The sequence below is a fragment of the Hemitrygon akajei genome, chromosome 11 (assembly GCF_048418815.1).
Source record: "Hemitrygon akajei chromosome 11, sHemAka1.3, whole genome shotgun sequence".
Taxonomy (NCBI): domain Eukaryota; kingdom Metazoa; phylum Chordata; class Chondrichthyes; order Myliobatiformes; family Dasyatidae; genus Hemitrygon; species Hemitrygon akajei.
The window spans coordinates 134,694,019-134,706,145 of NC_133134.1; the positions used below are offsets into that span (position 1 = coordinate 134,694,019).

At 41.7% G+C, this 12,127-nt stretch overlaps 1 protein-coding gene across 1 annotated transcript in view; it reads left to right on the forward strand.

Moving 5' to 3' along the window:
- The first annotated feature begins 2,883 nt into the window (after nt 1-2,883).
- The window catches only part of LOC140736025 (tumor necrosis factor receptor superfamily member 6B-like), a 35,564-nt gene continuing 26,320 nt past the window's right edge, over nt 2,884-12,127 (forward strand). The window contains exon 1 of the mRNA XM_073061715.1: nt 2,884-3,019. The gene's annotated coding sequence lies outside the window, so the exon portion shown is untranslated. The remainder of the gene's footprint in view (nt 3,020-12,127) is intronic.

The following is a 12,127-nucleotide window of genomic DNA, read 5'->3' on the forward strand; positions in this document are numbered from 1 at the left end:
TTTACTGACTGTGACTTTATTAACAAACACTTCACTCTGTTTGGAAATTACAATAGCCATTTAAAAAAATCAGCACTGTTACATGTCATACTGCTGTGATTTATAGTTAAGTGTCTTTTCAATTTTGCTGGAACTATTGCTACATCTGTAAGTTGTTTAACACAGATTAGGCACAATGGAACAGGACAGCTTGGATCACCAATCCATGTAAAACCCATTGATAAGTAGCTTTCATTGTAAAGACAGACTTTTTTGTATCCGTTGTTGCACTAGAGCAGTAAAATGACTTCACGCTCCTCATCAGCCCACTGTCCTCCCTTTTGTGCAATACAGCACTCACCAATTATCAATGGCCTTCCCTGTCTCGCATCAAAAGCTGAGAATGGACATGGTCCGAGTGTGCACTGGGCTGAGAGACCTCTAACGAGATTGCTAATGAGGCTGCTTGGTCACTGCCCAGCACTGCGAGCATTAGCATCGCGCATTACACAAAATTCAAAACAGATATTTTTTTGATCATGATCTCACAGAACCCTGGTTGAGAAACCCTGTTTTAAATTGTTATCTAGAATGCAATCCCTCCAATATATCAATTCCTCAGTACAGTACTGGATTGTTAACCTAGATTTTTGCACTAATCTCTGGAGTTGGACATAAAAGTTCAAATTTTGTGGGATGATTGAGGCAGTGCTGACCAATTGAGGAATTGGTTTCAATTCCTCAAAAATGCAAGAATATGGATCACTGATTGCAAATATTAAATGTGTACATTCTCTATTTGAAAGCAAAAGAATTCAATTACAGTAAATAGGACTTTTGGAGCTGTGATTTCTGATCTACTGCACAAATTCATTCTCTGGGCTTAGTTTGTCAGCCTATATATTGGTGAAAGTTGCCCATGAGCTCCTCTTGTTCTTGAGGGTGTAGTCCCCTGATTTATCTTATGGTCCACTTTACAACCATTGTTTTCAGCCCCTTGTTTTTATTTAGCACCATGCAAACTGAATTTACTGGATATTCTAAGGGAAAATTCTTTACCTCTGCTACCTTTATTTCATTCTTAGTGCCTGTGTTAAACTACCTTTCACTCTGCCATCTCTTACCCTAGAATAGTATTAATTAATTTACATATTTCTGTCAGCTATTTCTATTTATGCCATTAATTCACCTTTCTTGTTATGAATGTTTCATATATTCAAAGTAAAGAGCCTTCAAGTTTACATTTTTACCTTTATTACCTAGGCTGACTCATTAAAGGTATTTTTAGTATGTTTTCTCCCACTCAGATATACAGTCGGCCCTCCTTATCCGCGGATTCAACCAACCGCAGATCGGGAGAACCCGGAAGTTCTCCCTCCAGCACTCGTTATTTGAGCATGTACAAACTATTTTTTCTTGTCATTATTCCCTAAACAATACAGTATAACAACTATTTACATCGCATTTACGTTGTATTAGGTATTATAAGTAATCTAGAAATGACTTAAAAGTACATGCAGTCCCCGGGTTATGAACGAGTTAGTTCTATTCCTGAGTCTGTCTTTAAGTCGGATTTGAAGTCGGAACAGGTACATCCGGTATTATTAAGCATCAGTTAGTCAAACGTTTTTCTTAGTATATAGTACATATTTAACCTTTCTATGCATATAAAACACTTAAGAAACATATGTATTTCAATAATTAAACCACTGCGTTGCTTAGTAATAATTGTAGCTTTCATCAGGGCAGGACCTTTCATAAGCTCCATTAAAATTGTTCCGATTGTTGACCAACTGTAGCCTAACGCTTTTCCAATCGCTTTATTACTTCCAGCTTACTTTCAATCGTGATCATGATAATTTTCGTGAACAGAAACACTGCCGATTCAGAGCTCCACCGCTAGGTCCTAACGTCCACCGCACTGAAAATGTTAAATAAAGTCTGGGGTTCCGCTGGGTCCTTAAGACCACCGCACTGAGACAGGTTAAATAAGGGACTTGAGCATCTGCGATTTTTGGTATCCGCGGGGGTCTCGGAACCAATCCCCCCCGGATAAGGAGGGCCGACTCTACTCCTAACTTTATAGTCTTGAAATTTATCATTGTTCCTTCTCTTTATTTTTTGCAATTTCTAATCTCTAGAGCCCTTCCCAGTGGTTTACCACTGTTTCTTTTAAATTATTGTTGTCCACTTGACTGTGGCATTGTTCCAAGTACAATTCAAATTCGAAGAAGTTGAGTAGGCTAGGTCTTCATTCGTAAGAGCATGGGGGATTAAGGAATTAGAATTACAATTAGAATTGTATTTCTTATATCCATCTCACAACATGAGGAAATAAAAATCCTTATGTTGCATTTCTGTCATAATGTACAAGCGATAAGGAAGGGAAATGTGAGAGGATATTGCCCAAACAGTAAGATTGCATACATAATTGTTTTGTATACATGAATGTACAGTCAGATATACAATCAGGTCAATGTGTATAGACCAATCTGAAAGAGGCTGTCCCAGAGCCTGTTTGTCCAGCCCTTAATGCTGTGGTGCCATTTGTCAGACAGTAGCAGCTGAAAGAGTTTGTGGTTGAAGTCACTGATGATCCTCTGGGCCCTTTTTACGCAGCTGCTGCTGCAGTGTTCTGTGATTCTGAGATTGTCCATGGTGACCCAAAGAAGAAATAAATGGCTTCGCAGACAACTACGGTACTCTTTGGTTGTTGCCATCAAATCCACCAGGTCATTTACAGAGAAGAGGCTTCATCTAGAGATAAGCAGTGTCAAGGAACTAATCCATGCACAACACATTGTGTTTCTCCCTCCCTTCCCCCCACCTTTTAACTTCTGCTGAAAGGTTTCGGCCCAAATTCTCGACTGTACTCTTTTCCATAGATGCTGTCTGGCCTGCCGAGTTACAGAAAATTCATCACGTGCTATGGTGAACTACAAAGAAACAACTAGCTGACTGTCTCACAAAGAAGGGAGCACCAGCTCTTGTGCTGCTAAAGGCACTTAGCGAAGGCTTAAGAAATGTATCAGCATTAAAGGTTAGAACTAATTCCCTTATCCCAATAGACATTTGAATTGTTTTTTTAAATGTTTAAAAATTTGTTTAGTATACATGAAGGATGGAAGCTTGTTGAGTTCCGGTCATTTGGATGTGATCACTTTCTCAGTTATGGCATGTGTGTGTGAGGGATTGTGGGTAAGATGGCAGTCTTCGTACTGAACTTGAAAGGACTAAGTAAAGTTCTTTAAATGAAATAAACTTGTCTTTTTTGTTTGCGAGTAAACAATAAGTAAACAGACAGGAAAAGCTAGAGGGTTAAGGACCAAATGGGCAAATGGAACTAGCTCAGTGGGTGCCATGGTTAGCATGGATGAGTTGGTCTGAAGGACCTACTTCCATGCTGTATTATTTTATGACTTCTTGACCAGGCAACAGCACAGCTGGTCTGTCAGCAAGATCTCTGTCCAGTAACTTGACAAACATTTTATGCCACTACTCTACTTTTATCGATTCTCACTACATCTGCATTTCCTGTCATGGTGCGACACTGTCACTATTTTGCAGTAAGAATTTAATTCCCACATTTAAAGTCAACAGTTTGAATGGAGTTCCCCCATTTAGCCCAGCAGAGTGCTCGGACTACTTATGCTGTAACCAGTAGATGGAGCTATCACTGTGTCTCCTCCCACCATATACTGTCCCACTGATGCCAGCACACCAACCAACCTACCCTTTCCCTCCTCCTTTCCTTCCACTTCACCCATTCCTCAGTGGTTCCTGAATTTAACAACCTCCTGTTATTGACTTCCATCTGAGGCTCTCACCCCTCATTTATTTATGTGGTTACTTATTTATCTATTTGTTAAAATTGAGACACAGGGCGAAATAAGCCCTTCCAGCTCTTTGAGCTGCACCGCTGTTCAGCAGTCCCCGATTTTACCTTAGTCTAAGCACAGGACAATTAACAATGACTAACTGTCCTATCAACTGGTATGTCTTTGGACCATGGGAGGAAACCGGAGCACCCGGAGGAAACCCACACGGTCACAAGGAGAACATACAAACTCCTTACCGTCAGCAGCAGGAATTGAACCCAGGTCACTGGTACTGTAAAGCGTTGTGCTAACCACTGTGCTACTGTGCTGCCCTAGAAGGTTTACCTGGAATACCTGTCCACCTAAAATTCCATTTACCTGGAATTCCCATCTGAGCGACACGGACAAGCATGCTTACAGAGTCTCCAACAGTCAGTATAAGGATAATGTTTCTCCTGGCTTGTTGTCCAGAGCAGGGTTCATGGATTCAACCATTCTGAAGGTAGAGTTAACAACCTTCCGTTATTGACTTCCATCTGAGGCCAGTGCCTTTTTGTTTCAAGGGCAAAAATGGCTAATACAAGTGGGCATAATTTTAAGGTGATTGGAGAAAAGCATAAGGAAGACGTCAAAGGTATTTTTGTTTTGACACAGATTGCTTGGAACACACTGATGTTGTGGTGGTAGAAGCAGGTACTTTGAAGAAATTTAAGGGACTTTTAGATAGGTACATGGATGAAAGAAAAATGGAGGTTTATGTGGGAGGGAAGGCTTAGATTGATTCTAGGAGTAGGTTAAAAATTTGGTGCGACGTTGTGGCCAAAAGGCTTGTACTGTTCTATGTTAATCGTGAATTTTTGGGACTCTCTGATTGTACCAAAGGGTGAGGTGTCTAGCTCTTAAGGAAAGAGAGGGATAAGGGTGCTGGTGAGGTAGGTGGTGCTGAGGTAAAAAATCAGCTATGATTCTGTTGAAATGGTTGAAGTAGTACTGTTAGGTTCAAAGTAATTAAATGTTAACAGTTCTGTAGATTCGCCAGAGGGTGTGATAGGGCTGTATGGAACAGGAAGGCAAATTTCTATCCGTAAAGATGAACTCTTGATCTCCCCATCAACTTTGTCACAGTCCTTGCATTTTATTTGTCTGCTTGAACTGTAACTTTATTCTGCATTATTTTTCTTCTGTTTTATGCTACCAATTTATAAACTAATTGTGTATTTGTATCCATGAGACTCTCTCCAGAAAGCGCAAAGAAAAAAAGCAGCTCTTGTGAGGAAAGTTTGAGGTTTTCCTCATGAGGCTCAATCTTTCCTTGAGGGCGAAGGAGAATGAGAGGAGAGTGGACAGGCAGGGACTTTTACCCATTGTGGTCACGGCTAGTACAAGAGGAAATAATTTTAAGTTGATTAGAGGGAGAAATATCAGAAGTAGGTTTTTTTTAATAAAACAGAGAGTGGTGGATGCATGGAATGTGCTCTCTGGATAGTGGTAAAGGAAGATACATTAGGGACATTTAAGATACTCTTAGATTGACACATGTGGGAAAGAGGGTTAGACTGAATTTGGATTAGATTAAAAAGGACAGCACAGCATTGAAGGCTGAGGGCCCTGTGTTGCGCTGTGCTGTGTTCATTGTTGAAGATGGTGTATCTGTCCCCCTAACTATACTGTTATCATTACGACAATCCTTTTCATTCCCCTACTTGAATAGCCTCAAGTTGTGTACAGTCTACGTGCCGTCCCAACAGTTTCTGCTCTCATCCGCAGAAGCTGTAAGAGTTCTGTGCTGTTGGATAAACCCCAAGCATTGAGGTTTCTCCAGTCCTATGTTCTGGATTTGCATTCCAGCCTTACTCATAACCACAGTTTCCTGTTTGTCTTGGCTGACTTAATTCTAAAATTAATTCAAAGGGAATGTGACTGCTTCTTGAAGCAATGTATCCACATAACTTCCCCACCCTTTATGCATCACTGTGTCTGAGCTTCCAACTCCGTGGTGAAGTTCTAAGGTGCAGAGTTCGTGCAGGTGTGACCCCTGTGTGATTCCTTAAGGTTGTTATAGCCAGGGCTGATAATGGGGACAAGTTCCCAATATGTATTAAATGCTTCCAATGGCATGTGCTTCAAATAACCTCCTGGCCTTCATGTCTGGCTTAGCCACTAAGCCCGGCAGAACCACTTCTACTGACAGGAGAAGGGGCAACGGTGGGTTACTGGTTCCTTAAAACAGTCATTTCAGGCAGATGGGGCTCATCAGTTCTGATTGGCCCCTCATCTAGGAGAAGGAGAACTCTGATCTCAAATCTCCACTGCCTTGCTCTCATGGGGAAGGCTTCAGGAGTAAACCCCACAGGAAAAAACTGGAGCTGGAGTCCCTAAGGCAGTCTTACACTGAGATTAATGTTGACTGACAAGTCCTGTGACGCTGCGGGTGCCAGACTCTATCGGTCTCTGACATTCCTTTGAGTTCATCAGATGCATGGAGAGGGAGAACTTGCTACATGGGCAACGGCTTGCTCTCCATATTGTACTGTCCGGACTTATGTACCAAAAGGGCAAGGATGCAACATCGTGGTCGACCTTGACTGACGGAGGCCCATATCATACCATATGTACCCTGTGTGATCCCATTTCAGTTAATGTAAATATTTGCTTTAAAATTAATGAAGTTTTAAAGTACAAATTTCTTGCACTATTTTAAAAATTCAAATGAAATGTATTCAACCAATACACATAAAATGCTGCTGGAACGCAGCAGGTCAGGCAGCATCTATAGGAAGAAGTACAGTCTACGTTTCGGGCTCAGACCCTTCGTCAGGACTAACTGAAAGAAGAGATAGTAAGAGATTTGAAAGTGGGAGAGGGAGGTGGAGATCCGAAATGATAGGAGGGGGTGGGATGAAGCTAAGAACTGGAAGGTTGATTGGCAAAGTGATACAGAGCTGGAGAAGGGAAAGGATCATGGGACAGGAGGCCTAGGGAGAAAGAAAGGTGGAGGGGAGCACCAGAGGGAGATGAAGAGCAGGGAAGGAGTGATTGTGAGGGGGACAGAGAGAGAGAAAAATGAAAAATAAGGGGGAAAAATAATAAACAAACAAATAAATGAGGGATGGAGTAAGAAGGGGAAGGTGGCATTAACAGAAGTTAGAGAAATCAATGTTCATGCCACCTGGGTAGCCTCCAACCTGATGGCATGATCATTGATTTCTCTAACTTCCATTAATGCCCCCTCCCCAATTTATTTATTTGTTTATTTATTTATTCTTTTTTTTCTTTTCTCTCTCAAACATTTGAATGATCTCAAGGATTAAGACATATCTTTTGTCTGGATGCAAAGTTAATTTGGATAATGTTTATAAACGATGTATTTGTAATAAAGGCAGATGCAAATAAAGTTTTATAGGCATCCATTAGTCTCATGAGACCATGGATTTGCACCTTGGAAGGTTTCCAGGGCACAGGCCTAGGTAGGGTTGCATGGGAGACCAGCAGTTGCCCAAGCTGCAAGCCTTCCCCTCTCCATGCCACCAATGTTGTCCAAGGGAAGGGCACTAGGACACAAACAGCTTGGCACCAGTGTCATCACAGAGCAATGTGTAGTTAAGTGCCTCAAGGACACAACACACTGCCTCTGTCACATGGGGACATGGAAACTGGACCCAAATGCAGAACACAGGCACTGAAGTACCAGGGGCAGGACAGGAACAACTAAAGGATAGAACAAGATGGGGAGACCATGGCATGCAAAGGTGATCCTGGAGTTCAGAGAGTTCATGGCAAAGGCAGGACCCAGGCTAGGCTAAAGGATGGGTCTATGGGATAAGGAATGCTGGGAGGATAGCCCCCTGGGCATGCCACATTACTTCTGGGAGGGCCCAGCCTCCCAGGCAGGAAAACAGGGGCCTGGACAGGTCACAGGACACCTGGACAGGATGCAGGGCACCACCCATCAGAAGCAAGGGGTAGGAAAGGGTCAGAGTTCCCCCCCACCACTGGGCAACAGCAGTCCAGCCTGCTTACCCAACAGAGGCAAGGGATCAGAAGGGAGCTCAGTCCAGGGTGACTACAAGAACAGACTTACAGAACTAAATGATTAACAGTGGGTACTCCAAGCCAGGGTCAAAACAGGATAGCCAGACAGACCAGCAGGTACAAGACAAATATAGGAACAGAACAACCCCCAACTAGACACAATCCCAGAGCCCCTTATATACACCTGCCAGCCAATAGGTCTCAGGTGCACCTCCTTAAGCTAAGATGATCCTATTTGGGGTTAAGGGTGAAAGGAGGGACGGCTACAAGACCTGGAGTCCAGAGTCCGCAGACTGGATCAAGACCTGGAATGCGGGCTCCAGACCGGACCATAACAGCCTCAGCTGAGGCTCGAACTCAGTGACCTTCAGCTCACTAGACCGATGCCACTAGGCCATGCACCAACCCAAATAAAGTTTACAAAACGTGAAAGATTTCTTATGTTGTACTGTTAATTAGTAAAATCAAAAGAAAGTAATTTTTCAATTTTCATTCTAAACACTCATAGTATGCACATTACAAAGAAAAAGTTACAGTGCACTGCGTTTTCAGGCCACGTAAAAATTTCCTGCTCAGAGCAATGATTTTACCCGTGCAGCTGGGGAAAGAAAAATAGAGGGAATATTTTAGGAGAATTTCACAGCTGTATTCAGAAATGAAATCACTGACGATCATCCAGTGTAGCTTTATGTGCCATGAAATAAGATAGTACAATCACTTATATACTATAAGGCCACAAATAGTCAATTGTAAATTGAACAAATACAGTATGCAGGAAGAAGTATAGAACTGCAAGAACAATAGAATTGTCTGAGGGGATTTATAACCTTCCTAATATAAACTGGGACTGCCATACAATTAATGACCTAAGTGGGATGGAACTTGTTATGTGCAATACGTAGAAAGCCTTTCTAGGGAGAGGTCAATGCTCAGTCTATTCTTATCAATAAGGTGCAGCAAGTGACTGCGATAACAATGGGGGAACACTTTTGGACCAGTAACCATAGTTCTATTAGTGACCTGATAGAGGTGTGTAAGATGATAAGAGGCATTGATCATGTGGATAGCCAAAGGCTTTTTCCCAGGGTTGAAATGGCTAACACAAGGGGGCATAGTTTTAAGGTGCTTGAAAGTAGGTACTGAGGGAATGTAAGGGGTAAGTTTTTCACACAGAGAGTGGTGGCTATGTGAAATGCACTGCCAACGAAGGTGGTGGAGGCGGATACAATAGGGTCTTTTAAAAGACTCTTAGATAATAGGTACATTGAGCTTAGAAAAACAGAGGGCTATGCGGTAGGGTAATTCTAGGTAGTTTCTGGAGTAGTTTACATGGTCAGAACAACCATGTAATGTGCTGTAGATTTCTAAGTTCTATATGTTTTTAAATAGTTATGGGAATAAATAATCTATAGTTCAGGTTCTAAATTGGAGCAAGGTGAAGTCTGACAGTGTGGAACAGGAGCTCACAAAGATTAATTGGTGTAGCTTGCTTGTTGGCAAAGGAACCATAGACAAATGGAAGGGTTTAAAAGTGAGATAGTGAGAGCTCAAAGCCTGCCTGTTCCTGTTGATATGAAGAGAAGACTGGTAGGATTAGGCAGCCCTCAATGACCAAGGATACTGATCCCTGGCCAGAAAAAAAAAGGAGGCATGGATCATGTACAGGCAGGTAGGTCAAGCTAATTTCTGGAGGAATATAAGGGATACAGAGGTGTACTTAATATGGAAATTGGGAATGCTAAAATTAGGCTTAAGATAACTTCGGCAGAAACAAAATTAAAGAAAATACAAATAAAATTTATAAGTATATTAAGGGGAAAGATTAACTTGAGAGAAACAGGGGCCCCTCAACAACCAAAGGAAACATCTTTGTGTGGGGCTGGAGGAGATGAGCAAGGTCCTTAATGAATGCAACACGCACACACAATGCTGCAGCAACTCAGCAGGTCAGGGAGCATCTATGGAAAAGAGCAAACAGTTGACATTTTGGGCCATGATCCTTCCTCAATATCCATAATAAATATTGCTTCTTGTGGAAGAACATGTCTTAGAAACTTAATGGAGACTTCTGATGAAGTAACCAAGAAAATTGATGATAGGATGGTGGTAATTCAGTAAATAAATTAATAAGGTTCCATATGCTCAATTGCTCTAAAAGTTTATATCACGTGGAATCCAAGGAGGGCTTGTTAATTAGGTACGCAATTGACTTAATAGTAGAAAGTAGAGCATGACGAAAGAAGATTGCTGTTCAGACTCGAGGCCCATGTCTATTGATGTTCCTCAGAAGCTGGTGCAACACCTATTGTTTGTCATCCATATCAATTATTTGGACGCAATGTACAAGGCATGGTTAGTGGGTTTACAAATGACACTAAGATAGGTGTTATAATGCATAATGAAGAATGTGATCAAAAATTGGCTGAGTTATTGGGCCCAGAAATGGCAAATGGAGTTTAATTAAACTAAGTGTGAAATGTTACCATTTGGAATGTTCAGTACAGGTAGAATTTTCACAGTGAACATCAGGGCTCTGGGGATTGTTGTAGAATAAAGGGAACTTGGGGCACAAATACATGGTTCACTGAAAATAAAGTCACAGATAGTCTGGTGGTGAAGAAAGCTTTTGGCATGCTGACCTTCATAAATAAAGCCATTGAGGCCAGATCTGGAATATTGTGTTTAGTTTTGGTCACCCTAGTATAGGAAGGGTATTAATAAACTGGAAAAAGTGCAAAAAAAGAGATATTCAAGGACACTGAGGGACTAAGTCATTGGGAGACATTCAACAGATTTGTACTTTATTCCTTAGAGCACAGGAGGCTGAGAGGAGATCGTATAGAGGTGTATAAAATGATGAAGTTCAGAGATAGGGTGAATGCACACAATAGTTTTTGCCAAACTTAGAACTAGATGACAGGAGAATGATTAAATAGGAACTTGAGGGGAAACTTTGTTTTATACAAAGAATGGTATTTATGTGGAATCAGTTGCCAAGGAAGCATTTGAGGCAGGTACAATAACAACTTTAAAAATGCAGATAGACAAGTATGTGGATCAAAAAGGCTTCGAAGATGATGTGCCAAATGTTGGATGGGGCATCTTGATTAGCATGAACAAGTTGAGCTGAAGGGCTTGTTTCTGTGCTGTATACAACTCTGTGACTCTGATTCTGTTCAGGATGCCGTGGATGTGAAACATGCTTACAGTCATGGAGACATAGAACACTATAGCACAGAAACAAGCCCTTCAGCCAATCGAGCCTGTGCTGGACTATTAATCTGCCTATCCCATTGACTGCACATGACCATAGCCCTCCATACCCCTCCCATCCATGTTCCTATCCAAATTTCTCTTAAATCTTCAAATCAACCCTGCATCCACCACGTGAAATTGTTCATGTTTCAGTCTATTTTATTCATCTCTGAACTGAGGACCAGTGGTCTGTCTGACTTGCTCCTCTGACAAAACAATTTCTGTGGTAGGTCACATGCAGTCACTTGCGTCCTCCTCACAACCTCTCTGAAAGTAACTTGAAAAGATCTGCCATTTTCATTTTGTGAATCCTACCATTTCTGACTTTTGGAGGCCCTGCACATGACTTCAAAAATGCAGCCATAGAGCATAGGAACAGCAGGGACCCACTTACACTAAACCTGTGTTATTCTTCACACACATCCTTTATCTCCACTCAGGTTCTATCACTCGTCTACACCCTAACCACAACATCCAATATCCAGTTACCCTGCCAAACCAGGAAGCAGAGGAATTTAGCATCTAAATGCACACGGTCATGGGGACCAAGTGCAAGCTCTGTACACGCAGCACCGGAGGTCAGAATTGAACCCAGATTACTGAAGCTGGGAGGCTGTATTCTTTCACATACACCTGTGCTGTCTCAGACCTTTCAACATGTTTATCGATGAACTGCGACAAGTAGATAGATAGATAGATAGATACTTTATTCATCCCCATGGGGAAATTCAACTTTTTTTTCCAATGTCCCATACACTTGTTGTAGCAAAGCTAATTACATACAATATGATATGCAACTAAATCAATATCTCAAAAAGCATTTATAATAGCTTTTAAAAAGTTCTTAAGTCCTGGCGGTTGAATTGTAAAGCCTAATGGCATTGGGGAGTATTGACCTCTTCATCCTGTCTGAGGAGCATTGCATCGATAGTAACCTGTCGCTGAAACTGCTTCTCTGTCTCTGGATGGTGCTATGTAGAGGATGTTCAGAGTTTTCCATAATTGACCGTAGCCTACTCAGTGCCCTTCGCTCAGCTACCGAT